Source organism: Globicephala melas, chromosome 7 (genome assembly GCF_963455315.2).
Source record: "Globicephala melas chromosome 7, mGloMel1.2, whole genome shotgun sequence".
Taxonomy (NCBI): Eukaryota; Metazoa; Chordata; class Mammalia; order Artiodactyla; family Delphinidae; genus Globicephala; species Globicephala melas.
In genome coordinates, this window is record NC_083320.1 from 80,506,460 (window position 1) to 80,534,386 (window position 27,927).

At 40.3% G+C, this 27,927-nt stretch overlaps 1 long non-coding RNA gene and 1 pseudogene across 1 annotated transcript in view; one reads left to right on the forward strand and one right to left on the reverse strand.

The window, feature by feature from the left end:
* Positions 1–587: 587 nt before the first annotated feature.
* The window catches only part of LOC115851071 (uncharacterized), a 137,766-nt gene continuing 110,426 nt past the window's right edge, over positions 588–27,927 (forward strand). Inside the window, exon 1 of the long non-coding RNA XR_009564472.1 lies at positions 588–959. This is a non-coding gene — a long non-coding RNA (uncharacterized lncRNA). The remainder of the gene's footprint in view (positions 960–27,927) is intronic.
* On the reverse strand, positions 15,990–18,087 carry LOC115851070 (caspase-6-like; annotated as a pseudogene).

Genomic DNA, 27,927 nt, shown 5'->3' on the forward strand with positions numbered 1-27,927 from the left:
ATCTTAAGAAGTTAAAGATTCGCTACACAGCTTCCAAAGGTGCCCTGGATGAGTAGACCTCCTACAAGCCAGCTTCTTGCCTGCCATTCGGAGGGGAAGTAAGCAGTACAGAGAGGAGGGGTGGCCTGGAAGCCAGGCACCCTGACTCTAGGCTCTTTGACAAAGTTTTGCTGGAGCAGACTCTGGCCTGGGGGGTCCAGCAGGAGGCTGGACTCAAAGGACTAGGTCACACCTCATTTGTTCATCAGGTATTAACTGTCCTGGCTCTGTTCACCTCCGGTGATTGAACATGGACAGGAGAGGTTCCTGCCCCGCCTGGGGCTTACAGTCTAGAAGTGGGGAGGACATCACTATCTGAAATGACCTTATTTATAGTTTAAAGCCATTATTTTAAAAAGGGGGAGAATCATGTGAGGGGTGTGTGAAGTGGGGATGGGGGAGGGTGGAATGGTCGGAAAAGGCCTTTCTGAGCTCTTCCAGTTCTGAACTAACTTGCCCCTGACCCCATCATTTTCACCCTGAGGGTCTCGGTTCTCGGTTTCTACAGCCCACAACGAAAGGGGCTGGCCTCCCCTCTTCCTGCTCAGCGGGGTTCGACTCCCACGCTCTGCGATCCACTTCCCCAGCGGGCCAGGCTGTGTGGAAACAGGCCGGGCCCTGGCTTCCCGCCGCTTGCCAAGGACTAACCGTCCCAGGTGTCTCCTGTTAAGCGGCCGCCGGAGCCTCCCTTCCACCCCGCGGAGAATTCCCGAAGAGCCCGAGGCCCGGGCTGCTCGCTGCGGGCGGGGCCCACCTAACTTGGCCCTGTCACGCCCCTTCCCGGGCATCCCAGGTGGCTCGGGGCGGGGAGGGGCCGCACCAACGCCAGCCAGCCGCCAGTGAGCTGCTAGCTGGGACCGGGACCGGGAGCAGGGAGCCGGCCGGACGCGCGAACAGGCCCGGCGAGCGCGGCGGAGCTGGTGAGCCGGGCGGGCACAGCGGGCGGGGGGCGGCGGTCGGCGGGGGACGGCGGGGGACGGCGGGCTCCGCGCCCGGGTCCTGCGGGGCCGAGCGGCTGCGGCGGGCAGTGCGGGGCTCCCCTGCCTGGCGCGTCGGGGGAGCGAGCGCGCCGGGGTCGCGGCACAGCGGAGGGGTCGGGGTCCCGTAGCTGCCTGGGGGCGAACAGCTGCGACCCTCTGCCCCGGGCTGGAGCTGGGGGCGGGGGCGGGCGCGGGGACAGGGCTGGGGCTCCGTGGGTCTCTGGGCGGCGCGGAGGCGCTCTGTCCGCGGCGCTGGTGGGGAGAGGGGAGGCTGGGGGTCCCACTGCTGCGGAGAGCGCGGAGCAGCGCGGGGGGCTCAGGCCAGCGGGGGAGACCCGAGCGAGCTCCCGCCTTTCCCTCTGCGGCGCTTCCCAGGGGCCGGCTCAGGTGCAGCTGCTCCCTCTGCCCGGCGCTTTACTTTTGTTGCTGGTGTTGAGTGTCCGACATACACCTGGGTTAGTTACCTGGGGCTTCCAAAAAACTGGGTATGCAAGGCTGCTCTGACTCCAGGGGCTTGCGCTTGTAAGGCTCCATCCAGGTCTGTGTGTCCTGGGGCGCTGTCGGGGGTTGGAGGCGGAGGGTGCGCTGCATCTCCCAGGCCCTGGCCATCGGTGTGATAAAGTGGAAAAAGTCTAGAATTTAAATTCTAGTTACTAGCTGTGTGACCTTGAGCAAGTTGCTTAACTTCGCTGATTCTCAGTTTGCTCAAAGGTAAAAAGGTTATTATAATCATTACAACGGCCTGAAGTTATACGATGTTCATAAAGCCCATAGCACGTTGCTTGATGAAAGTTCTCTCCATTTTTTCCCTATGTGTTAATGTAACACTTCATGCCTTCCAGAGGTCCCCACTCCTTTCTGAACAGAAGGGAGATCCAGGAGGCTCAGAGTACCCTCCTTTAGGAGGGAAGGTGGTGGTGTGTGGTTTGGGGGGGTGGCATTTTGTCCATTCTAACTTGTTCATGGCCTGGCCTCCTCCAGGCAGTTGTACTTCCTGACACCATTCTAGAAGCCCGGTTTGAGAGGTGACAGTGCACAGGTCCTGAATATAGAAGGGATGTTATCGGCTTGCTTTCATCATTACTGACTGTATTTGTCAGAATTCTTTTCTTTGGGTTGGGTTTGGTCACTTGAAAATTGCTTTATGCAGTATAGAAATTGATTGGGTCACATAAATGAAAAGGCTGAGGGTTTAGCTTTAGGCATAGCTTGATCCAGGGGCTCACATAGGGTTGCCGGGCTTGTTCTCTCTTTTTCCCTCTATGTTGACTGTTCTTAGTATGGAGTGATAAAAAGCACTGGCATCTCAGGCTTATCTGTTCCTTTAGAGAGAGGGGGCATAGGAGGATGTCTCTCTTTTCTTCCGTCACCTCCATCCTTATAGCAAACGTTATTGATACACTAGACCAAAGCAGGGCCAAGCCATCTCAGTGGACAGGGAGTGGGTTTCCACCATAGCAGTGGGTACTTTGCTCAGGTGCCACTGTGATAGTCACTCCCACCCCAGGTGCCGGGGATTGGGCAGGGACAGTTCCCAATGAGAGGTCTGACTTCTGGGCAGATAAAATAGGACCTGTTCATTGCGTTGTCTCTGCCTTTGCTCACCGCCACCTAAAGGAAGTCTTTAGTAGAGTGTAGACTGCCTGGGTGCCATGTTCCATCTGTCAATTGTCAAGTCTTATCCCAGGCAAGGAAGGCATCCTGCATGTTCCTTCTTTGATTCCTTGTTTTGTTGTTTGCTTGTTGGTTGATTCATTCATTCAGCATTTAATAAATGCCCAGCATACACCAGGGCCTCTGCCAAGGGTGAACATGTTTGCTTTTGAGAAGCTCACGGTCTAGTTGGAGAGGCAGATGTGCAGAGAACAGAGTCTGGGACTGTGTAACGGTCTGGGGACAAGCAAAGACTTCCCAAGGAAACTGTACTTGAGCTCTAAATTGGAGATAGTAGGGGATAGTAGGAGGAAAAGTTGCAGGGACTTCCCAGGCCAAGCGGTGTGGTGTGGTAGGGTACTTTCTGTTGTAAGTAACACTAGTTAGGTTACTTTACTGTCTTGCTTAAGAAGTCTAGAGGTAGGTGGTTCAAAGTGGCCACAGTTCTGGGTTGGCTTCTTGAAGATTCTCTGGGTTTTCCCTGCCCTGCCACAGGGTGACTGGAGCTCCATTACACCTTCACGTGATAACATGTAGAGCAAAAAGGGAGGGAGACGGCTTCTCAGTGATTCTCTAGATAACAAAGGTCAGAATTTCTCAGAGGTTCCCTGTGTCACTGGCCAGAATGGTCATATGCCCGTGCTGAGCCAGTCACTGGCAAAGGAGGAGAGGGTGGCTGTGATTGTCGTGGCCCAGCCGTGTTCTGGAGCTGGGGGAGGGGTCACCTTCCCTGAGCACGTTGGTGCCCCTATGTGAAAATCGGAATTCTGTTAGCAAGGCAGAAAGCGAGACTGCCTTGCCTGTCGGGCGGTTAGGTAGCCGGTCACCCGTGTCTCCTGCAGGTGGTGACAGATGATGAAAGACATGGCCTTACAGGAAGCAGGAGAAGCTCAGGATGGTAGGGGAAGGGTAGGGTGTGGCTGAGGGGAGGGAAGGAGCTGAGGTTGGAGGCGCAGTAGAGACAGGAAAACCCTGTGTTAGATGCCCTCTGGATATCACTAAGAAGCCTAAATCTCGGTCCCATTCCTCAAAGAGCTTACACTCAAAACCTGGGAAAGTTTTTCTGGGTCTGTCACAGTCCCATAGTAACAGCAACAGTGGCTCACTCTGTGGGGGTAACTGCGGGGGATTAGGGTGGAGGAGTTTAGGGAGGGGCCGTGTGCAGTTTGAAGAAGCCTCACAGCTGGTTCTGCTGTGCCTCCCATCCCCAGTGCCCCCTTCACCTTCTCCCCTGCCCCTTATTGAGAACATTTGTTCTAAATCATGTCTTTGTTTCGGCGCCCTTACCTGTCTTCAAGCTAACAGGCTGGGACTTGGAGAAGATGCAGTTAGTGGTAGATCCTGGACTAGAAAACAGTTCTCCTGATGATAGTCTAGCGGGTGAATACTATATAATCGTGTTCAGTAGGGAACCAGCCTCCACTGTCTACTGCTTTTCTTTTTTTTAAACAGCATTTTTTAAAATTTTTTATCATTTGCGGTACGCGGGCCTGTCACTATTGTGGCCTCTCCCGTTGCGGAGCACAGGCTCCAGACGCACAGGCTCAGCGGCCATGGCTCACGGGACCAGCCGCTCCGTGGCATGTGGGATCCTCCCAGACCGGGGCACGAACCCGCGCCCCCTGCATCGGCGGCAGACTCTCAACCACTGCGCCACCAGGGAAGCCCATAAACAGCATTTTAAAAAATTTTTATTTATTTATTTTTTGTACAGCAGGTTCTTATTAGCTATATATTTTATACATATTAGTGTATATATGTCGATCCCAATCTCCCAGTTCATCCCACCCATCCACCCTCGCTTCCCCCCCTTGGTGTCCATACATTTGTTCTCTACATCTGTGTCTTGATTTCTGCCTTGCAAACTGGTTCATCTGTACCATTTTTCTAGATTCCACATATATGCATTATATATGATATTTGTTTTTCTCTTTCTCACTTACTTCACTCTGTATGACAGTCTCTACGTCCAGCCATGTCTGTACAAATGACCCAATTTCATTCCGTTTCGTGGCTGAGTAATATTCCAGTGTACCACATCTTCTTTAACCATTTGTCTGCTAATGGCATTTAGGTTGCTCCCATGACCTGGCTATTGTAAATAGTGCAGCAATGAACATTGGGGTGCATGTGTCTTTTTGAATTATGGTTTTCTCTGGGTATATGTGCAGTAGTGGGATTGCTGGATCATACGGTAATTCTATTTTTAGTTTTTAAGGAACCTCTATACTGTTCTCCATAGTGGCTGTATCAATTTACATTCCCACAAGCAGTGCAAGAGGGTTCCCTTTTCTCCACACCCTCTCCAGCATTTGTTGTTTGTAGATTTTCTGTTGATGCCCATTCCAACTGGTGTGAGGTGATACCTCATTGTAGTTTTGATCTGCATTTCTCTAATAATTAGTGATGTTGAGCAGCTTTTCATGTGCTTCTTGGCCATCTGTATGTCTTCTTTGGAGAAATGTCTAGTTAGGTCTGCCCATTTTTTGATTGGGTTGTTTAATATTGAGCTGCATGAGCTGTTTATGTATTTTGGAGATTAATCCTTTGTTGATTTGTTTGCAAATATTTTCTCCCATTCTGAGGATTTTCGATTCATCTTTATAGTTTCCTTCCTTGTGCAAAAGCTTTTAAGTTTCATTAGGTCCCATTTGTTTATTTTTGTTTTTGTTTCCATTACTCTGGGAGGTGGGTGAAAAAAGATCTTGCTGTGATTTATGTCAAAGAGTGTTCTGCCTATGTTTTCCTCTAAGAGTTTTATGGTATCCAGTCTTACGTTTAGGTCTTTAACCCATTTTGAGTTTATTTTTGTGTATGGTGTTAGGGAGTGTTCTAATTTCATTCTTTTCCATGTAGCTGTCCAGTTTTCCCAGCACCACTTATTGAAGAGACTGTCTTTTCTCCATTGTATATCCTTGCCTCCTTTGTCATAGATTAGTTGACCATAGATGTGTGGGTTTATCTCTGGGCTTTCTATCCTGTTCCATTGATCTATATTTCTGTTTTTGTGCCAGTACCATATTTTCTTGATTACTGTAGATTGTAGTATAGTCTGAAGTCAGGGAATCTGCTTCCTCCAGCTCCATATTTTCCCCTCAAGATTGCTTTGGCTATTCACTGTCTTGTGTCTCCATACAAATTTTAAGATATTTTTGTTCTAGCTCTGTAAAAAATGCCACTGGTAATTTGGTAGGGATTGCACTGAATCTGTGGATTGCTTTGGGTAGTATAGTCATTTTCACAATATTGATTCTTCCAATTCAAGAACGTGGTATATCTCTTAATCTGTTTGTGTCATCTTTGATGTCTTTCATCAGTGTTTTATAGTTTTCTGAGTACAGGTCTTTTACTTCCTTAGGTAGGTTTATTCCTAGGTATTTTTAATTCTTTTTGTTGCAGTGGTGTATGGGAATGCTTCCTTAATTTTTCTTTCTGATCTTCCGTTGTTAGTATATAGGAATGTAAGAGATGTCTGTGCATTAATTTTGTATCCTGAAACTTTACCAAATTCATTGATTAGCTCTAGTAGTTTTCTGGTGGCTTCTTTAGGATTAGCTATGTATAGTGTCATGTCATGTGCAAACAGTAACAGTTTTACTTCTTCTTTTCCAATTTCTATTCCTTTTATTTCTTTTTCTTCTCTGATTGCCATGCCTAGGACTTCCAAAACTGTATTGAATAATAGTGGCGAGAGTGGACATCCTTGTCTTGTTCCTGATCTTAGAGGAAATGCTTTCAGTTTTTCACTATTGAGAATGACGTTTGCTGTGGGTTTGTCATATATGGCCTTTATTATGTTGAGGTAGGTTCCCTCTATGCCCACTTTCTGGAGAGTTTTTATCGTAAATGGGTGTTGAATTTTGTCAAAAGCTTTTTCTTCATCTATTGAGATGATCCTATGGTTTTTATTCTTCACTTTGTTAATATGGTGTATCACACTGATTGATTTGCATATATTGAAGAATCCTTGCATCCCTGGGATAAATCCCACTTAATCATGGTGTATGATCCTTTTAATGTGTTGTTGGATTCTGTTTGCTAGTATTTTGTTGAGGATTTTTTCATCGATGTTCATCAGTGATATTGGTCTGTAATTTTCTTTTTCTGTAGTATCTTTGTCTGGTTTTGGTATCAGGGTGATGGTGGCCTCATAGAATGAGTTTGGGAATGTTCCTTCTTCTGCAAATTTTGCAAGAGTTTGAGAAGGATGGGTTTTAGCTCTTCCCTAAATGTTTCATAGAATTCACCTGTGAAGCCATCTGGTCCTGGACTTTTGTTTGTTGGAAGATTTTTAATCACAGTTTCAATTTCATTACTTGTGATTAGTCTGTTCATATTTTCCATTTCTTCCTGGTTCAGTCTCAGAAGGTTGTGCTTTTCTAAGAATTTGTCCATTTCTTCCAGGTTGTCCATTTTATTGGCATAGAGTTGCTTGTAGTAGTCTCTTACAATGCTTTGTATTTCTGCCGTGTCTACTGTAACTTCTCCTTTTTCATTTCTAATTTTATTGATTTGAATCCTCTCCCTCTTTTTCTTGATGAGTCTGGCTAAAGGTTTATCAGTTTTGTGTATCTTCTCAAAGAACCAGCTGTTTAGTTTTATTGATCTTTGCTATAGTTTTGTTTCTATTTCATTTATTTCTGGTCTGATCTTTATGATCTCTTTCCTTCTACTAACTTTGGATTTTGTTTGTTCTTCTTTCTCTAGTTCCTTTAGGTGTAAAGTTAGGTTGTTTATTTGAGAGTTTTCTTGTTTCTTGAGGTAGGATTATATTGCTATAAACTTCCCTCTTAGAACTGCTTTTGTTGCATCCCATAGGTTTTGGATCATTGTGTTTTGTTGTCATTTGTCTCTAGGTAATTTTTTATTTCCTCTCTGATTTCTTCAGTGATCTCTTGGTTATTTAGTAACGTATTTTTTAGCCTCCATTTGTTTGTGTTTTTTACGTTTTTCCCCCTGTCGTTTATTTCTAATTTCATAGCATTGTGGTCAGAAAAGATACTTGATATAATTTCAATTTTCTTAAGTTTACTGAGGCTTGATTTGTGACCCTAGATATGTTCTATCCTGCAGGATGTTCCGTGTGCATTTGAGAAGAAAGTGTAATCTGATGTTTTCGGTTGGAATGTCCTATAAATATCAATTAAATGTATCTGGCCCATTGTGTCATTTAAAGCTTGTGTTTCCTCACTAATTTTCTGTCTGAATGATTTGTCCATTGGTGTAAGTGACGTGTTAAAGTCCCCCACTATTATTGTGTTACTGTCGACTTCCTCTTTTAGAGCTGTTAACATTTGCCTCATGTATTGAGGTGCTCCTATGTTGGGTGCATATATATTTATAATTTTTATATCTTCTTTTTGCATTGATCCCTTTATCTTTATGTAGTGTCCTTCCTTGTCCCTTGTAACATTCTTTATTTAAAGGTCTATTTTTCTGTTATGAGTATTGCTACTCCAGGTTTCTTTTGATTTCCATTTGCATGGAATATCTTTTTCCATACCCTCACTTTCAGTCTGTATGTGTCCCTAGGTCTGAAGTAGGTCTCTTGTGGGCAGCATATATATGGGTCTTATTTTTTATCCATTCAGCGAGCCTGTGTCTTTTGGTTGGAGCATTTAATCCGTTCACATTTAAGGTAGTTATCGATATGTATGTTCCTATTACCATTTTCTTAATTGTTTTGGGTTTGTTTTTGTAGGTCCTTTTCTTCTCTTGTGTTTCCCACTTAGAGAAGTTCCTTTAGCATTTGTTGTAGAGCTGGTTTGGTGGTGCTGAATTCTCTTAGCTTTTGCTTGTCTGTAAAGCTTTTGATTTCTCCATTGAATCTGAATGAGATCCTTGTCGTGTAGAGTAATCTTGGTTGTAGGTTCTTCCCTTTCATCACTTTAAATATATCGTGCCACTTCCTTGTGGATTGTAGTGTTTCTGCTAATAAATCAGCTGTTAACCTTATGGGAGTTCCCTTGTGTGTTATTTGTCGTTTATCCCTTGTTGCTTTTAATATTTTTTTTTGTCTTTGATTTTTGTCAATTTGATTACTATGTGTCTCTGCATGTTTCGCCTTGGATTTATCCTGCCTGGGACTCTCTGTGGTTCCTGGACTTGGGTGGCTATTTCCTTTCCAATGTTAGGGAAGTTTTCGGCTATAATCTCTTTAAATATTTTCTTGGGTCCTTTCTCTCTCTTTTCTTCTTATGGGACCTCTATAATGCAAATGTTGTTGTGTTTAATGTTGTCCCAGAGGTCTCTTAGGCCGTCTTCATTTCTTTTCATTCTTTTTTTCTTTATTGTATTCTGCAGCAGTGAATTCCACCATTCTGTCTTCCAGGTCACTTATCTGTTCTTCTGCCTCAGTTATTCTGCTGTTGATTCCTTCTAGTGTTTTTTCATTTCAGTTATTGTATTGTTCATCTCTGTTTGTTTGTTCTTTAATTCTTCTAGGTGTTTGTTCTTTAATTCTTTTAGGTTTTGTTAAACATTTCTTGAATCTTCTCACTCTTTGCCTCCATTCTTTTTCCAAGGTCCTGGATCATCTTCACTATCATTATCATGAATTCTTTTTCTGGAAGGTTGCCTATCTCCACTTCATTTAGTTGTTTTTCTGGGGTTTTATCTTGTTCCTTCATCTGGTACATATTCCTCTTCTTTTTCATTTTGTCTGTCTTTCTGTGAATGTGGTTTTCGACTGTCTGCTGCTTTTAAAGCATTTAGCCTGTTTTCATTTGAAGTATGAAGTGCAAGCTGCTTTTTGTTTCCATTTGACATGGTGGACATTGGTGGGCATTTGGAGTTAGATTGACAAGCAGGATGCTACTTCTTATGATCCACTGTCCTCAGTACCTACTTAGCACAGAAATTGGCAGAAAGATCTAGTCACTAATCCTGGAAGAAAGGAGGGAGTGTAGGGCAGCATATTTTGTTGTTTCCATCAGCAGTCCTGCCGAGGGCTGCCCAGGATCACTGGCAGAGTGTGAGGGAATGAGGTAGAGAGATGCATTGGGCAGTCATTCATTCACAAATATTTATTGAACACCTACTGGGTGCAGACACTGCTCTGGGAATAAAAAGAGTATATAAGAAAGACAAAGTCTGTTCTCTGAGCTTACACTTTCCTGGAAGGAGACATATTTGTTTTGTCTCCTGTGTCAGGTGATGAGAAGTACTATAATGAAAAATAAGGTAGGTTAAGTGAAGACTGCAGTAGTTTGAAACAAGCTGGATATAGTACTACAAATCATCAAAGTTTAGTCTCTCTCCGTTTTCCAGCAGAGAAATATGGCCAGAGTTGGTATGGTATTGGGCAAATAAAGACGTTCATTTGGAGGAACGGGATTATGTATTGAATAACTTGATCTTAAAGGATTTCTTTCATGCAGAATCTCTTTGTTATACTTCGCATAGTTCCCAGACATGATTTACAATGAGTTATAAAACATAGTACCAAGTGATGAGAAATAAATGAAGAAATACAAGCAAAGGGAAAATAAAGTTCATTTCTTTCATCATTGTTTTCCAGAATTGTTTAGGTTTGGTAGCAGGGGAAGAAGGAAGTATGGTGATAAAAAATGTGGTGATTCATGCTCAGGCTTCATTATTTAAAAGATGACAAAATAGGGCTTCCCTGGTGCCGCAGTGGTTGAGAGTCCGCCTGCCGATGCAGGGGACACAGGTTCGTGGCCTGGTCCAGGAAGATCCCACATGCTGCAGAGCGGCTGGGCCTGTGAGCCATGGCCACTGAGCCTGTGCGTCTGGAGCCTGTGCTCTGCAACGGGAGAGGCCACAACAGTGAGAGGCCCATGTACCGCAAAAAAAAAAAAAAAAAAAGGTGACAAAATAAATTTTTGATGCCTCAGAAAGTTATCACTTTTTTGGGTCTGTGTGTAAAGAGTCAATTTTATTTGATAGGAAAAAATAGTGTCTATACTAAAGATGTATATGAAAATTATCTCCTGAGTTCAAAGAAATTTAATAGTATTTTTAAGGTCAGTATGAAGTGCATTAAATGTTAACAGAGATCGAAAGCCTAATTTCAGGGTCAAATAATATGGTATAAATAAAAATTGGTGAGAATTTAAGTTTGGACTTATAACTGGCTGGGAAAATATACAAATTCAAATTAAAATTTACAGCATACAAGTGTTATGCAGAGGTAATTTTGATGACCTGTTTTTATTGGCTTGTTTTCTTTTCTTATTGTTGAGTTTTGAGAGTTCTTTACATAATCTGGATATATGTCCTGTGTCAGAATGTGATTTTTAAATAAATTCTCTCAGTCTGTGCCTTATCTTTTTATTCCCATAGCAGTGTCTTTCTCAGGGCAAAAGTTTTTTAGCTTTAGTAAACCAATGTATCAATTTTTCTATGGATTAGACTTTTGTTGTTGTATCTAAGATTCTTTGTCAAACTACAAGTCTTGAAACTTTTCTACATTTTCTTCTAGAAGTTTCATAGTTCTATGTTTTACACTTAGGTTTATGATCCATTTTGGGTTAAGTTTTATATAAGGTGTAAACTATTAGTCAAGATTTTTTTTTTTTTTTTGCATGTGGAATTCCAGTTTTTCCAGCACCATTTGTTGAAAAGACTGTGCTTTCCCTAGAATTGTATGGACATTTTTGTAGATAATCAGTTGGCCATAATTGTAAGCATTTATTTCTGGATTCTCAATTTTATTCCATTGATCTGTAAGCCTACTTTGTGCCAACACTACACTGGCTTGATGCTGTGACTTTATAATAAATTTTGAAAATAGGTAGTATAAATCCTCCAAGTTTATTTCTTTTCAAAATTGTTACGGCTCTCCTAGTTCCTTGGCCTTTTCATATAGGTTGTAGAGTCAGCTTGTCAATATCTGCAAAGAGTCCTGCTGGGATTTTGAATGGGCTTGCATTGAATCTATAGATTCATTTAGGAAGAAGTGATATCTTTACAATATTGAGTATTCCAGTCCATTAACACAATATTGTTTATCACTTTATTATTTCTGTTTTTATTTTTTTATCAGCATTTGGTACTTTTCAGGATATAGACCTTCCACATGTTTTGTTAGATTTATACTTTAGTATTTCATTTGGGGGTTCCTCTTGTTGCTAATATAAAGAAATACAATTGATTTTTGTATTTTGATATTGTATTCTATTACCTCTCTGAAGTCGCTTATTCTAGGAGGTTTATTTATAGATTTTTGGGGATTTTCTACACAGACAGTCATGTTATCTGTGAATAATGACAGTTTTATTTTTTCCCTTCTAATCTGGACGCCTTTTATTTCTTTTACTTGCCTTAGTCTACTGGCTAAGTCTTGTAGTACAGTGTTTAAAAGGAGTGGTGAGAGAGAACATCCTTGCCTTGTTTCTCATAATAGGGGAGAAGTAATCTTTCACTATGAAGTATGTTAGCTGAGAATTTTTATAGGTGCCCCATGAGGTTAAGGAATTTCACTTGTATCCCTAGTTTACTGAGAGTTTTTATTATGAATGGATTTTGAATTTTGTTGTATACTTTTTCTCTGTCTATTGACAGGGTCATGTGATTTATTCATATTTACTATGGTGAATGACATTGATTGATTTTCAGATGTTGAACCAGCTTTGTATTCCTGGGATAAACCCTACTTGGTTGTAATGTATTTTTGGAAGAGACTGTGTAAGATTGCTATTTTTTCCTCCTTCAGTATTTGGTAGAATTCATTAGTGAAACCATCTAGGCCTAGAGTTTTCTCTGATGGAAGGTTTTTAAACTACAAATTTAACTTCTTTAATAGATACAGAACAATTCAGGTTATCCAGTTTTTCTTGATAAGTTTTAATTGTTTATATATTTCAAGGAATGGGTCTTCTTCACCTAAGTTGTCAAATTTATGGATATAGAATTGTTTGTGGTGTTCTATTATTCATTTAATGTCTTTGGGGTCTGTAGTGATGTTCCCCCTTTCATTCCTGATATTGGTAATTTGTGTCTTCAATCATTTTCTTAGTCTGTCTAGAAGTTCAGCAACTTTATTAATCTTTCACAGATCCAGATTTTGATTTCATTAATTTTTTGTTTTTCTGTTTTCAATTTTATTGATTTATGCCCTTTTTATTTCCTTCACCTTGCTTTGGGTTTAATATGCTCCTATTTTCTTAAGGGGTAAGCTTATATTACTGATCTGAGATTTTTCTTCTGTTTTAATATAAGCATTTAGTGCTATACATTTCCCTTTAACCACCGCTTTAGCCTGCATTCAACAATTTTGATATGTGCATATTCATTTTTATTTATTTAAAATTAAAATATTTAAAATTTCCCTTGAGACTTCCTCTTGACCCATGTGTTATTTCAAAATATGTCATTTACTTTTCAAATACTTGGGAATTTTCCAGAAGTTTTCTTGTTATCAGTTTCTAGTTTAATTCTCTTATTGTCCCATAATATAATTTTTATTTATTTATTTATTTATTTTTGGCTGTGTTGGGTCTTCGTGTCTGTATGTGGGCTTTCTCTAGTTGTGATGAGCGGGGCTACTCTTCGTTGTGGTGCGCAAGCTTCTCATTGTCGTGGCTTCTCGTTGCGGAGCACCGGCTCTAGGTGCACAGGCTTCAGTAGTTGTGGCATGTGGGCTCAGTAGTTGTGGCTTGCAGGCTCTAGACGTCAGCCTTAGTAGTTGTGGTGCACTGGCTTAGTTGCTCCGCGGCATGTGGGATCTTCCCAGGTCAGGGCTCGAACCCATGTCCCTTGCATTGGCAGGCAGATTCTTAACCACTGCCACAAGGGAAGCACCATCCCATAATATAATTTGCATGATTTTTATTCTTTTAAATTTGTTCACATTTATTTTATGGCCCAGAATATCTTGGTCAATGTTCAGTGTGCACTTGAAAAGAATGTGTATTCTGCTATTGTTGGGTAGAATGTTCTGGAAATATTAGGTGAAGTTGCCTGATAGGTTTGTTCAGGTCTCCTGTGTCCTTATTCATTATCTATCTACTTGTTTTATCAATAACAGAGAGGCATGTTAGAATAGAATCTCCAACTACAATTGTCGATTTTAAAATTTCTTGTTTCAGTTCTGTCACTTTTTGATTCATGTATTTTGACCATTTGTTCTGAAGTGCAACTTTAATAGTATAATAGCTAGTTATTTTACCAGTGAAAGCAAGTTTTTTCTGGAATAGCCAAAGGAATTGCAATTCAGGATATGTGAACTATGGTATACCATAGGCAAATCCAAAAACAAGGAAGGGGAACTTACTTTTATAGGGAAAAGCAAAACTTGGAAGGAGCTGTAATAACCAAAGAGACCTGTTGCAGGAAACTGGGAGTCCAGTGTATGGAGGCTTCTCATTGGTTGGGCTGCTACAGTGTCTGATTGGCTGGACTGCCTTCCCGCAGAGAGAAGCAGCAGCAATACCTTCCTGTTTGGAGTAATAGACGGTGCATGGTGGGCCCTGAGAGCTCCCCCTACAGGCCATCCCAACTCCAATTTTAGCGGAGGCTTTTAATTCCACAGTGCATACACATTTAGGATTGTTATGTCCTCTTGGAAAATTGATCCTGTTCTCATTATATAATATTCCTCTTTATCCTGGTTAATATTCCTTGTTCTGGGGTCTACTTTGGGTGTTAATAATATAGCTACTCCAGCTTTCTTTTGCTTAGTGTTTGCAGCCATATCTTTTCCTATTCTTTTCATTTTAACCTGTCTGTGTCTGTATATTTAAGGCACATTCCTTGTAAACCTCAGATAGTTGGGTCTTACTTTTTTTTTTTTTTTTTTTTGCGGTACGTGGGCCTCTCACTGTTGTGGCCTCTCCTGTTGCGGAGCACAGGCTCCAGACGCGCAGGCTCAGTGGCCATGGCTCACGGGCCCAGCTGCTCTGCGGCATGTGGGACCTTCCCGGGCTGGGGCACGAACCCGTGTCCCCTGCCTCGGCAGGCAGACTCTCAACCACTGCACCACGAGGGATGTGCGGGTCTTACTTTTTAAATCAATCTAACAATATCTGTCTTTTAACTGGTGTATTAGACCATTCACATTTACTGTGGTGTTAATATGGCTTAATTAAAAGCTACCATCTTGCTAGTTATTTTCTCTCTGTTCCATTTTTCCCTATTACCTGAGCATTTCTTGATTCCCTTTTATGTCCACTTCTTATTTATGCTTCTTTAACATTTTTAGTGATTCCCCTAGAGTGTTTATTTATATCTATATATCTTTAATTAATCAGAGTCTACTTTCAAGTAATATTACACCGTTTCATGTGTAGTCTAAGGAACTTTCAGCAGTATATTTCCAACCCTTCTCTTCCATCCTTTGTGTTATTGTTATTTTTTTTCCTACATATGCTGTAAACAAAATATTGTTACTGTTTTTGTTTTAGACCAAGGATCAGCAAACCTTTTTTTTGTAGAGGCCCAGAAAGTAAATAGTTTGCTCTCAGGCCACATATGGTCTCTGCTGCATATTATTTTTTTTCTGAAACAACACTTTAAAAATATAAAAACCATCCTTAGCTCACAGGTCATACAGAAACAGACTGCGGGCTGCATTTGGTTTGCAGGCCATAGTTTGCTGATTTTCTTTAAACATTCAGTTACCTTTTATAGCAATTAAATATCAGAAAAAGAAGAATTATATTTGACATTCATTTGTTCCATTTCTAACACTTTTCATTTGTGTAGATCCAGATTTCTGTCTGGCATCATATTCCTTCTGACTATAAAACCTCATCTAGTATTTCTTGTAGTGTAGGTCTTTTGGTAATGAATTCTTTCAGTTTTTGTTTGCCTATTGCAGTTATTTCTCCTTCATTTCTGAAGGATATTTTCACTAAGTGCAGAATTCTGTGTTGACAGTTTATTTCTTTCAGTACTTCGAAGATGTTGCTTCATTGTCTTACTTGCGTGCCTTCTGACAAGGTGTCTTCTGAAATTTTTATCTTAGTTCCTTTGTATTTAATATTTCATTTTTTCCCACTGGGTTTGAGACTTTCTTTCTTTTTTTTTAGCTTTCAAAAACTTTTAAAAACATTATAAAGTTTTATAAAATGTCACAAAATACAAGTTAAATCAGTCAGATATTTTGAATAACCTTGCAATTTACTACAAAAGTCAAGTATTACAAATGCTTGTGGATTTTTATTTATAGGAATTTCCTGAGGATTTCATTTCTACGTATATAAAACCCCTTCACCATGTCCACTATGAACTATTTTTTTAAGTTCTCTCATTTAAACATTTAAAATTGCTGTACCATTTAAATTGCTTCAATTTAAGTATTTAGTGATACTTCTTTATATAAAAATACAGATACATAAAACAAAATAGCACCTATCATTTAGATTTTGGAAAGAAATGCAGCTTTTTAGTTAGCATTGAGGCAAAGCAGGGCACCTGCTTCTTTCCAATTGCACTTGGGTCTCTGCAGATATCCACTAGGCACTGAGAAACTTGCCTGTTCACCAGCGTGAGGAGTTCTGTGAATTCTAAGGAGGAGTTGAATTTTCCCAGCATCTCTCGCATAAATCTTGAATGTATCATGAGCCAGTCACAGTTTCCCGATGAAAATAATAACCTTCTGCCACAAAGTAACACACGACAAAGTCTGCTCCAGCAGGAAGTGTATAAACTGAGGTTGAATCCACCTGGTTAGGTTGACGTCCAGCTTGTCTGTCTGATGATCCACTACATCCAAAGGGATGACTGGCACATCGCGCTGGTTTCCCCGACATGCCTGAATGTTAAATATCTTGAGTCTTCCAACCAGGCTCTGACACTTGTCTCCTTTGAACAAGCCAGTCAGTGTCTGAATTTCAATTTTGGCATCATATGCATAGATGTGGTTGCCTTCACCATGACTCCGGAAAACACACAAAAAGTAATTGGCGTCTGCGTGGCTAGCAGTTGATACCTCATGAATTTTGAGCAGTAGTTCTTCTGCTTTAAGATCATCAAAGCATTTCACTTCAAATCCTAGATCTGAAAACCTGGGCTTAAGATTGTCTCTGTCGGTGCTGGTGCCCTGCCTGTCTGGCAGGGTTAAGTGCCAGAAGATCCTCTCATGATTGAAGATTAAAGCAATTCCTCTCCTCTTGTGGTCCCTTTTGTACGTTTCTGCCGTATCAAACACTTCTCTGTTTATGAAAAGTTTAAAAAACAATCACTTAAGCCATATTAAATAATGAGCTCCTCCAAGCCCAAGGTCAACATATAGAGTAGATAGAGGTCTGCTGCATCCTCCTCCTCTTCCAGGCAGACAGACCGCTGGTGTGCCCCAGGAAAGCCTCCCAGCCATACTGGCAAGGAAAGTCCTGAAATATTGGGTTGGCCAAAAAGTTCTTTTGGTATTTAAGTAAAAAGACACATTTTCCATTTTCACCAAGAACTTTATTGAACAACGTATTCACCATTTTGTTCCATTACCTTCTGCCATTTTTCAGGCTACTTCAATTCCATCTTCCCAAAACTTTTTATCTTTTTGAGCAAAGAACTGTTCCAGGTGCCTTTTACAGTCTTCCAGGAAATTGAAATTTTTTCCATTAAGAGAATTTTGTAAAGACCGAAATAAATGGAAATCCGAAGGTGCAATGTCTGGTGAATACGGCGGACGAATCAGAACTTCCCAGCCCAGCTGTAACAGTTTTTGCCTGGTCATCAAAGAAACATGCAGTCTTGCATTATCCTGATGCAAGATTATGCGTTTTCTGTTGACTAATTCCGGACACTTTTCATCGAGTGCTGCTTTCAGTTGGTCTAATTGGGAGCAATACTTGTTGGAATGAATCGTTTCATTTTCCAGAAGGAGCTCATAATAGAGGACTCCCTTCCAATCCCACCATATACACAACATCACCTTCTTTGGATGAAGACCGGCCTTTGGTGTGGTTATTGGCGGTTCCTTTTGCTTGCCCCACAATCTCTTCTGTTCCACATTATTGTACAGTATGCACTTTTCATCTCCCATCACAATTTGTTTTAAAAATGGAATGTTTTCATTACGTAAAGAATCACATGTGGAAATATGGTCAAGAAGGGTTTTTTTTCACTTATGTGGAACCCAAACGTCAAAGTGATTAACATAACCAAGTTGGTGTAGATGATATTCAGCACTTTATTTGGATATTTTGAGTATGTCAGCTATCTCCTGCGTGGTATAATGTTGATTGTCCTCAGTTAATGTCTTGATTTGATCGCTCTCAACTTCAGCTGGTCTACCTGACCATGGAGCATCGTTCAGTGAGCAGTCTCCAGCGTGAAGTTTTGCAAACCACTTTTGACACGTTTGATCAGTCACAGCACCTTCTCCATACACTGCACAAATCTTTTTTTGCATTTCGGTTGCGTTTTTACCCTTCTCATAGGGAAGGCATCTGTTTGTCATGTTTTGCTCATCTGCACCGCGAGCCCCACGGAGCCCTGGTGCCGAGCTCATTGCAGCTGAGTGCACAGCACTGATGCCTAGGCGGCCTCCTCTTCCTGCAGCCGGGCCACAGCCCCCCAAGATTTTCTTTTTGTCTTTGATTTGCAGCCTCTGATATGCCTCTGTGTGTGTGTGTGTGCACGCGCACGCACATGCTCACATGTGCACATGCCTGCACATGCTTAGTTTTTATCCTCTAGCATTCTTGAGTTTTTGGTTCTGTGGTTTGGTATCTGTTATTAATTTTAGAAAATTCTCAGCAGTTCAAACGTTTCTTTTGCCCTATTCTCTTTTCTCCTTCTGAAATTTCAACTACACCTAGGTTAGGACTTTTGGTATTATTCCACGGCTGTTGGACACTTTGGTTTTGCTTCATTCCTCTTTTTGTTTCTCCTTATTTTAGTTGGGGATTTCTGTTGACCTATTTTCAATTCACTGATTCTTTCCTTGGATGTGTCACATCTACAGAAGAATGCCTGTTGAGAGCATTCTTCATTTCTGTTATTGTGTTTAGCCTTTCCAGCATTTCCATTTGATTCTTTCTTATAGTTTCTATCTGTTTAAAAATATGCATTTGATCTTTCATGTTGCCCACCCTTTCTATTAGGGACTTTTACCATTAATTACGGTTATTTTAAATTCTGTGTCTGTTAGCTTCCCCATATGTGTCATATCTGAGTCTGGTTCTGTTAATGGCTGTGTCTCTTGGCAGTGTTGTTTTTTCTTGCTTTTTGTATGCTCTGTAATGTTTTGTCAAGATGTGGACCTCTTGTGCAGGCCATTAGAGGCTGAGATAAATCGATTTTATTCCTGGAGATGGAATGCCTTTCTATTTCTGCTAGCCCTTTAGTGTGGGGAATTGATCATTCTGGTCAGGAGTTGACTGGATTTGAGGTGTGTTGTTGGTGAGCCTATCCTCAGGGCACCACAGACTTCAGATTCCTCTAGTGACACCTTGAGTTTAGAGTTGGGGCTGGTTTGCTGAAGGGCTTTTCTCATTGTTTCAGTGTCAGCCTTCGGTCTTCCTTCTGCGCTGTGGCTCACAGTGGTCGGTCTCCATGCTCTTTCAACTCTCCCAGCAGTGTTCCATTGTTATTTGTTACTTGATGCTTGTTAGCCAGTGTCCAGGTGCATCTACCTCAGGAAAACAAGTGCTCATGTCTTGTTTCTTCCTGCAGGTTCCTGGTTCTCCTCAGATTCTGGGCTAGTTTGTTCCACTGAGACCTCAGCTGTCTAATGGATTCAAGAAAGCTATGAACTTGTAGTTGATCTGACTTTTTATTTGTAAGCATGGGAGTGATGCTCTTTTCAGCTCTCTACACCCTGAGCAGAATTCAAAAGCCATGATTTGATGTTTTCCAGCTCTTTCTTTTTATTCATGTAAAATCCTGGAGCTATTTTCCTTCCCTCTCAGCTTTATAAAATGTCATTTTTTACATTTTACACATATAAATCAGGGGTTTGCAATTCTTACCTGGGAAACAGAAATAAAATACAAGTGTTGGGCCCCAGTGTTTTAATTGATAATATGTTGGGATCCAGGCATGGGCATCTTTTACAAGCTCCCCAGATGATTCTGATGTATCCCTAGATTGAGAACCCTTAGTCTAAGTATCACTTATAACTTTTCCTTTCACAGAGGTGCTGTTGCAGTATAAATGACCAAATGAAATTTCAGGCTGTATACATTCACCCCTGTAACTTTGTGGAGTTGTTTCCCTCCTAATTATTCTTTCAGTGGCAGTTAAGTGCCTGTGATTTAGACCGATGTCTCATAGAATGGGGAGGAAACTTGGAGTTCTTCCTATTTAACTTTCCACTAACATGAATATCCTCCTTGACAATCTAAGGCTTTGATACTGCTTGGGGTCTTTCAGGGGCTGGAAGCTGTCTGCCATTCACAGTAATAAACCCCATTGTGAGACAGTTTCATTTGTTTGAGGTATTTTCCTTCTATTGAATTGAAGTTTGTCCTTCTATAAGCTACCAAATAATTTGTCTAATTCACAGCCTTGCAAACTGTTTTGAAAAAAAATCCGTTTGCATGCCCCAGTGCACATGCCTGTGCACATACACACACACATTCATTTGCATGACAAGCATTTTATGAAACAGCACTTACTGTAAGTCTTCTACCTCTAGATTGGTTTCATGACCCACCTATGGGTGGCTTTTTGCAGTATGAAAAATGCTTATCCAGCCCATCTTCCACTTGACAAGCTTTCAAAGCTGTCACGACAGCTCTCCTGGCTCCTCAGAGTTTTCTTGTGCCTGGTGTAATGCTGCTTCCTTTGGCTGTGGTTCAGCTTCCTCACTGCCCTGGCCAGAGTCATGCACTAGGTGGGCTTCAGTGTGTGGAGTCTTCTGCAAATGAACGGCCTAGTTCAGAGGCCAGGGCTCTGCAAGTGGCAGGTCAGTTCAGAGTAGAGGAAGGTCTCTTGTCTTTTGCTAGACATCATTTCTAGTCCTGTGGCCCAAATTCAGTGGGATGTAAACTGAAGCCATCTCCTGAGGAACATAGTTGATGGCTTTTCTTTGCAGTTTTTATGTGTCCTCTCACATTTTTCATATTAATAACATGCTATTCTAATTAGCTACATATGCATCTTCAGTTTCCAAGAGACTGAACTCCTTAGATGTCAAGAAGAATATTTCCTTCTTTTTCTCCATTGTGAGCAGCACAAAAAATTTAATTTGTTAAACTAACCTTAGAAAATGTGTTCCCAGTCAAGAAACTTTGGACTTTTATCACCGTTGCTTTGCTAACAGTTGTGCTACCAACCTTACCTATAACTTACCAAGGGGGCAGTGGACAACCTGGGAATTTAGATGAACTTTCACTTTGGTACTCATGCACAAGACACTGTGGCCGGTGCTGGGTGAGATGCCCAATATTTCACAGCCTACAGCCTGGTTGGGGACACATGCATGCAAGATGAGCATCAGTGAGTTGTGTAGTGGGAATGTGTTCTTAGAGGTCACAGATGAAACAAAGGTCACACAGCTTGTCAGGAAAGACTTGATTTCGGCCTTGAAGATAAGCATCAGACTTAAGGAATGGAAGGTATTTAGGGGTGGAGAGGACTTGGAAGGAGAAGAATGCTATTTTAATAGTCTCCCAAGTTCTACAAAGTCTTTGCTCTCTCTAGGAGTGGCTTGGATCTGAGAGAAACTGTAGGTAAGATACAGAGGGAAATGTAATTTAAATTGTTTCTGTAGGAAGGATAGACATTAACCGAAGGTAATAGGCTCAGTTTTCCTCACCCCCGTCCCCAATGTCTGACTCTTCAGGGACTCTGACTCTGACAGATTTAGTTTGGAAGTGACTTCTTGTCATGGTGAGGGTTCAGCTTGCCAGGGACCACCTCAGGGCTGTTAGTTTACCTCTGCCTCTTTGTGGCTTCCATCAACTTTTAGAGGAACCATTCATAGCCATTGACTTAATTTTTTCTACTTTCTTTTCTTAGAGGGCTCTTAAAAGATGTATTATTTAGAATTTCTACTTTCTCTTCTTAGAGGGCTCTTAAAAGATGTATTATTAAGAAACGTACATTCTCAAAGTATGTCACGTCTACCACTCCTCAAGATCCACTGCATCTGTGAGACAGTCTTCTGAGTATTCTTGTGAAACAGTGACACCATCAAAATATTGCATAAAAATCCGATATTGTATCATTGGTGTCTTACTGAAACCATCCCATTCATCTGGGGGCTGTTTTGCTATGGTAGGAAAATAGGAATGGAAGTACATTATGAAAAAAATACCAGGCACTGTGTGTGTGGTATTCGTCCCTCAGTGAGATATGGGGACCACAGCTCTTAAGCAGCTACAAGAGTAGTTAGAACAAAGATAAGGGCTGTGAGTGTTCCCCCGATGTCTTGCTCTACAGGGTAGGTATTAGTGTTATTGAGAAAAGTACATCATACATTTCTCTTAGAATCTAGTGCCAGGATGGTAGTTTATCTTCTGGGAAGAACTGATAAATCAAACAGTGGAAACCTGTATAAGTCTTTATATTTCTTTTTGCCTTTGCAGCCAGGAAGCCTGGAGCCAACTGTAAAAATCCTCAACTATCATGATAATTTTGTTTCTAGTTCTAAGGACAGAGATTTCCTGTCTTAAATCAATATGATTTCATTTTTTTAAAAACAGTAACTTTTATTTTTTTCTTATTACCACAGTGATACATGTTCATTATAGAAAAGGTGGAAAATAATAGATTACCTCCTGCATCAGATATTTTCCTGCCACATAGTAGGTGACACTGTTTATGTTTTAATCATTTTCACTTCTTCTAAGGATATGTGTGTATATATTTTTTCTTGGTACTTGTCACACTGTATTAAAACTTAAAAAAAAAAACCCTTAACCTTTATAAACATTTTCCATGTCATTAAATATTCCTGCACAGCATTATTTTTTAATGGCTAGTATAATATTCCACCATGAGGCCATATCTTGTACTTTTAGCTTGAATTCAGCCTTCTGCCCCTGTAAACAACTCTGTCATGTACATTCTTGTAGCTAAATCTCCGAGCACATCCTCGATTATTTCCTTAGAATAGAGTTTCAAGAAGTGACACAGTTGCTTAAAGGGCTGTAATACTTTTAAGACTTTAGATATATATTTCCATGTTGTCCTCCAGAAAGTATGAGCTGATCGCCTAAAGTTTGAGAGTGCCTCTTCCCCAAGCCTCTTGCAGTTCCAAAGTGATTATTGTTCAGAATCTCTATCAGCAGGAAGGACTTCCGGCTGTGGCCACGTGAGGAGGTTGCACATCCTCTTCCCCAGAAAGCAACTCTATATCTGGACAAAATGAGCAGAAATAAGTGTTCTATCACTCTGGAAATCCATCCATCACACAACGGTCTGTGAAGCTGCCCCTGCCCTGTGGGTGCAGAGGTGTTGTCTCAGCAGGGGAGGACCAGCCTCTTTGCTGCCCAGATCAGAGGGACTCCCTGCATTTGTGCTGGGCAATGCCTGCACCCAGTGAGTGTTTTTCCAGATCCCTTCTCCCCTGTTTCAGTTTACTTTGAATCTTTAAAAAATAAAAATATTCTTTTATATTTATTACAGAAAAAGTGGAAAATAAACATAAAGAGAAGAAAATTAAAAACACCGATAAGCCCTCTTAGTGTGTGTTCTTCTATATCAGCCCATTTCAGTAGAACTTTCACCATGATGGGAATGTTCTGTGCTGTCCAGTACAGTAGCCACTGTCTTCCTGTGTTTACTGAGCACTTGATGTGGCTAGGGTAACTGAGGAACGGAATTCTTAATTTTGGTTAATTCTTATTAATTTAAATTTAAATATCCTCCTTGGCTAGTGGCTATAGTGTTGGGCTGCCTGGTTCTATTATTTCTGTAACATGGAGGCATGAATACATACATATATAGTTTAAAAAAACAAAAATAGGATCATACTGCCTATTGTATTTTGTATCCTCCTTTTTCTGGTTAACAGTATATCGTAAACATAATTTTAATAGGTGACGTATTAAACTGAATGGATGTACCATAAATGGTTTAACAAAATCTCTGTTGTGCCTTCAGGCTATTCCCAATAATTTGCTATTATAAACAACATTGAAGATAATCTTTAGAGCTAAAGTTGTGACATTATTTATAGAGGGTAAATTCTTATAATTTGATTTATCAGGTAAAATTTGATACCATTTTCCAGACCTCTCTTTCAAGTTCTGCTAGTGACCATTCTTACCAGCATGAAAATATATGAAAGTATCTCACCATTATTACTGTTAATTAATTGAGATAAATACATGTGCCATAAAATTCACCCTTTTAAAGTGTACAATCCAGTGGTTCTTAGTATGTTCACAAAGTTGTGCAACCATCATCACTAATTCCAGAATGTTTTCATGACTCTACAAAGACATTTCATACCACTGACAGTCACTCCCCATTTCCTCCTTCCCTCATCCCCTGACGATCGCTAATCTGCTCCCTAGTGTATGGATTTGCCTGTTCTGGACATTTCATATAAATGGAATCATTCAATATGCAGCCTTTTGTGTCTAGCTTCTTCAGCATAATGTTTTCAAGATTTAAGGTTCAGAAACCAGTACTTCATTCCTTTTTATGGCTGAAAAGTATCCTTATTATATGGATATACCATATTCTGTATATCTATTCATCTTGATGGAAATTTGGGTTATTTGCACTTTTTGACTATTACAAATAATGCTTCTATGAACATACATGTATAAATTTTTGTGTGGACATATGTTTTCATTTCTTTGGGGTATATACCTAGGGGTGGAATTGCTGGATCATATGGCAAGTCTATGTTTAACTTTTTGAGGAACTTCCAAACTATATCCAAAGCAGCTGTGCAGTTTTACATTCCCACCAGCAATGTGTGAGGGTTCCAGTTTCTCTACATCCTCACTGGCACTTTTTTTTTTTTTTTGTGGTACGCGAGCCTCTCACTGCTGTGGCCTCTCCTGTTGTGGAGCACAGGCACCGGACGTGCAGGCTCAGCAGCCATGGCTCACGGGCCTAGCCGCTCCGCGACATGCGTGATCTTCCCGGACCGGGACATGAACCCGCGTCCCCTGCATCGGCAGGCGGACTCTCAACCACTGCGCCACCAGGGAAGCCCCTCACTGACACTTTTTATTGTCCATCTTTTTGCTTATAGTCATCTTAGTGGGTATGAAGTAGTAGCTCTTTGTGGTTTGTATTTACATTTTCTGCTAACTAAAGATATTGATTATCTTTCATGTGCTTATTGGCCGTTTGTATATCTTCTTTGGAGAAACGTTTATTTAGATCCCTTGCCAATTTTTAATTGGGTTATGTGTCTTATTTTATTTATAAGAGTTCTTTATATATTCTGGGTACTAGACCCTTATCCAATATATGATTTATAAATATTTTCTCTCATTCTATAGGTTGTCTTTTAACTTCCTTGCTAATATCCTTTGAAACATGAAAGTTTTAATTTTGATAACATCCTGTTTATCTAATTTTTTTCTTTTTTAAGTTGTGCTTTTTGGGTCATATCTAAGAAACTAGTGCCTAATCCAAAATTACAAAGGTTTACTTCTAAGGGTATAGGTTTAGCTCTTCTATTTAGATATTTGATCTATTTTGAGTTAATTTTTGTATATGGTGTGAGTTAGGGATCCAAGTTTATTCTTTTGCATGTAACTGTCCAGTTGTCCTGGCACCATTTGTTGAAAAGAGTATTCTTTCTGCCATTGATTGTCATAGCACCTTTGTCAAAAATCACTTGACCAAAAAGATATACAATTACTTCTGTACTCTGAATTCTATTCCATTGATCTATATATCTGTCCTTATGCCACTACCACACAATCTTGATTGTTTTTATTTTGTAGTAGTTTTGAATTCTGGAGTGTAAGTCTTCCAACTTTGTTCTTTTTTTTTTCCCAAGATTGCTTTGGCTATTCTGGGTCTCTTATATGTCCATGCAAATTTTAGGACTAGTTCGTTAATTTTTGAAAAAAAGCCAGCGGGGATTTTGATAAGGATTACATTGAATCTGGAGATCAATTTGAGGATTATTGCATTTTAACAATATTGTCTTCAAGTCATGAACACAGGATGTTTTTCCAGTTATTTAGGTCTTCTTTAATTTCTTTCAGTGATGTTTGATAGTTTTCAGTGTCCAAGTCTTGCACTTTTTTAATTAAATTTATTGCTGAGCATTTTATTATTTCAGAGGCAGTGTAAATGAAATTGTCTCAATTTCATTCTTGGATTGTCTGTTTGTAGTACATAGAAATACAATTGATTCTTGTGTTTTGATGGCATATCCTGAAACCTTGCTGAACTCATTGATTGATTCTAATAGTTTTTTACTGAATTCATTAGGATTTTCTGTATACAAGATCATCTAAAAATGGAGATAGTTTAACTTCTCTCTTTCCAATATGATACTTTTTTTTTCTTGCCTAATTGCCTTGGCTAGAAGTGACAGTACAATATTGAATAGAAGTGATGAGAGCAGACATCATTGTCTTGTTCCTGTCTAATGTTCCTGATTAAAGAGATGGCCAGGATTATTCTATTTTTCAATGATTGTTTTTATACTCTGAGAATCTGAGAGATAGGGAAGGAGTTGCTGCTTGGTTCTTCCAAGGGAAGGAGGAATAATAGACAATCAAACAATAAAATCAAACAATAAAAATCCCCTTTGTGCTATGTATTGGGAAGCTTGGCATAGTAGTTACTAGAAAAGAAGTATTTTAGTTGAGGAATCTATTCATGTAACATCTAGGTACCAAGGATTTTGATTAGCATCTGATATGTAAGCGTTCATTATTTAAAAATAAAACTTAAATTGTCCCTACTAATTTTTCCGTTCTGTCTTTCAACGTATTTATTGGACTTTCCCCTACATGCTTCAGGTACTATGCTGGGATCACAAAGATGAATTAAATACAGGCCATGTCTTCAGGGTGCTTGTGGAGAAGGCTTTTGGGGGAGACAGGAAACAGGAAGTTTAATATTCTGGCAAGTGGTTCCCATCAAAGGGTAACCGGTCAGAAGAGGTGAGCTAAACCCTTGGAATTTGGGGATCTCAGTTTGCTGATGGAACATTCACTTCTACTCCACAGAATCAAAGAATTTTAGAATTGGAGGCTTGGAAATCTTTTTATCCACATTTTTCAGCAGGAGGACTTCTTACCTTATTCAGTAATTCCTGCTGTCTCTCATCAGCAACTCTTCTTTCTCTGAAATGGTTTACCTCACAAACACATACACACACAGACAACACACATGGACGTACACATGTACAGTATTTTCCATAGAGAGGCAATCCATGTTCAGTCCACATCCTGGCTCCATTTGTTGTGTCTGGTTGGGGTAATATAACACCAGCGCCCGTGTTCATCTTCAGTATGACTTGTCTAAGATTCCTGCTTTACCTCAAAGACTACTCAGCATCATCCTTCTGATAGGTGCTTCTGACGTGGAGCTGACAAGGACAGGGATGTTATCTGACTCCAAATCTGAGTGACCCAGAGGCTGTGGGAGGCTGCCTGTTCTGTTTAATTGTATGTTCAACTTTCTTTATAAAGAGCATACTCCATCCATTTTAAACTTGTCAATTCAGAGGATTAACTAGGAGGCATATAAAGACATACCTGTGTGCTTACTGTAAAGTCATCTTTCTAGGAAGGAATGAAAGTAGTATTAACAGAAGCAATTAAACAGGTTCACACCTTGAAAATGTTTACAGAGCCTTTTTTTAATAAGTCAATTCAGAATTGTGTGGAACATGTGTTTTAAAAGAACCTCTTTATTCTAGCTTTATTATATATCATTTATTATTATGATTAAAATAACATCAGGTTACTTTTTATCATTCCACCAGTAAAATGGAATGTGAACCTTATGGTATTAAGCTACTAAAGGAAATGAATCGTCCCTACAAACCTTTCAAGTTTAATTAACTTTTAAACAAATATGAAGTTCTAGTTTCCATTTTTCTTTTTTATTACAATGTGTTTTTTCTTTTGATTATGTCAAGGGTGAGATAAGGATGCAAAAGTGCTTTCTGGTTCACACTGTTACGGCATATGATACAGCAGCCAATTCGATCAAAAGGGAAATAGGAAGATAACTGCTCTGTTTGTGCCTCGTAAGCAGTTTGTAAAGTCCCCTCCAGTCCCTACGATTAAATGTTGGCATCTCTCCTTGCAGGCTTCTAAAATGAAATTAAAAAGTGGAGCAAACAGCATTTTAAAATCAAACACATATACTGTGTAGGGACAAACGCAGCAAATTGAAGAATCACAGCATTGCAGGCATTTGATTCAGTGCTGCAAGAAATGCTACAGAAAGGGAATGGGCCTGG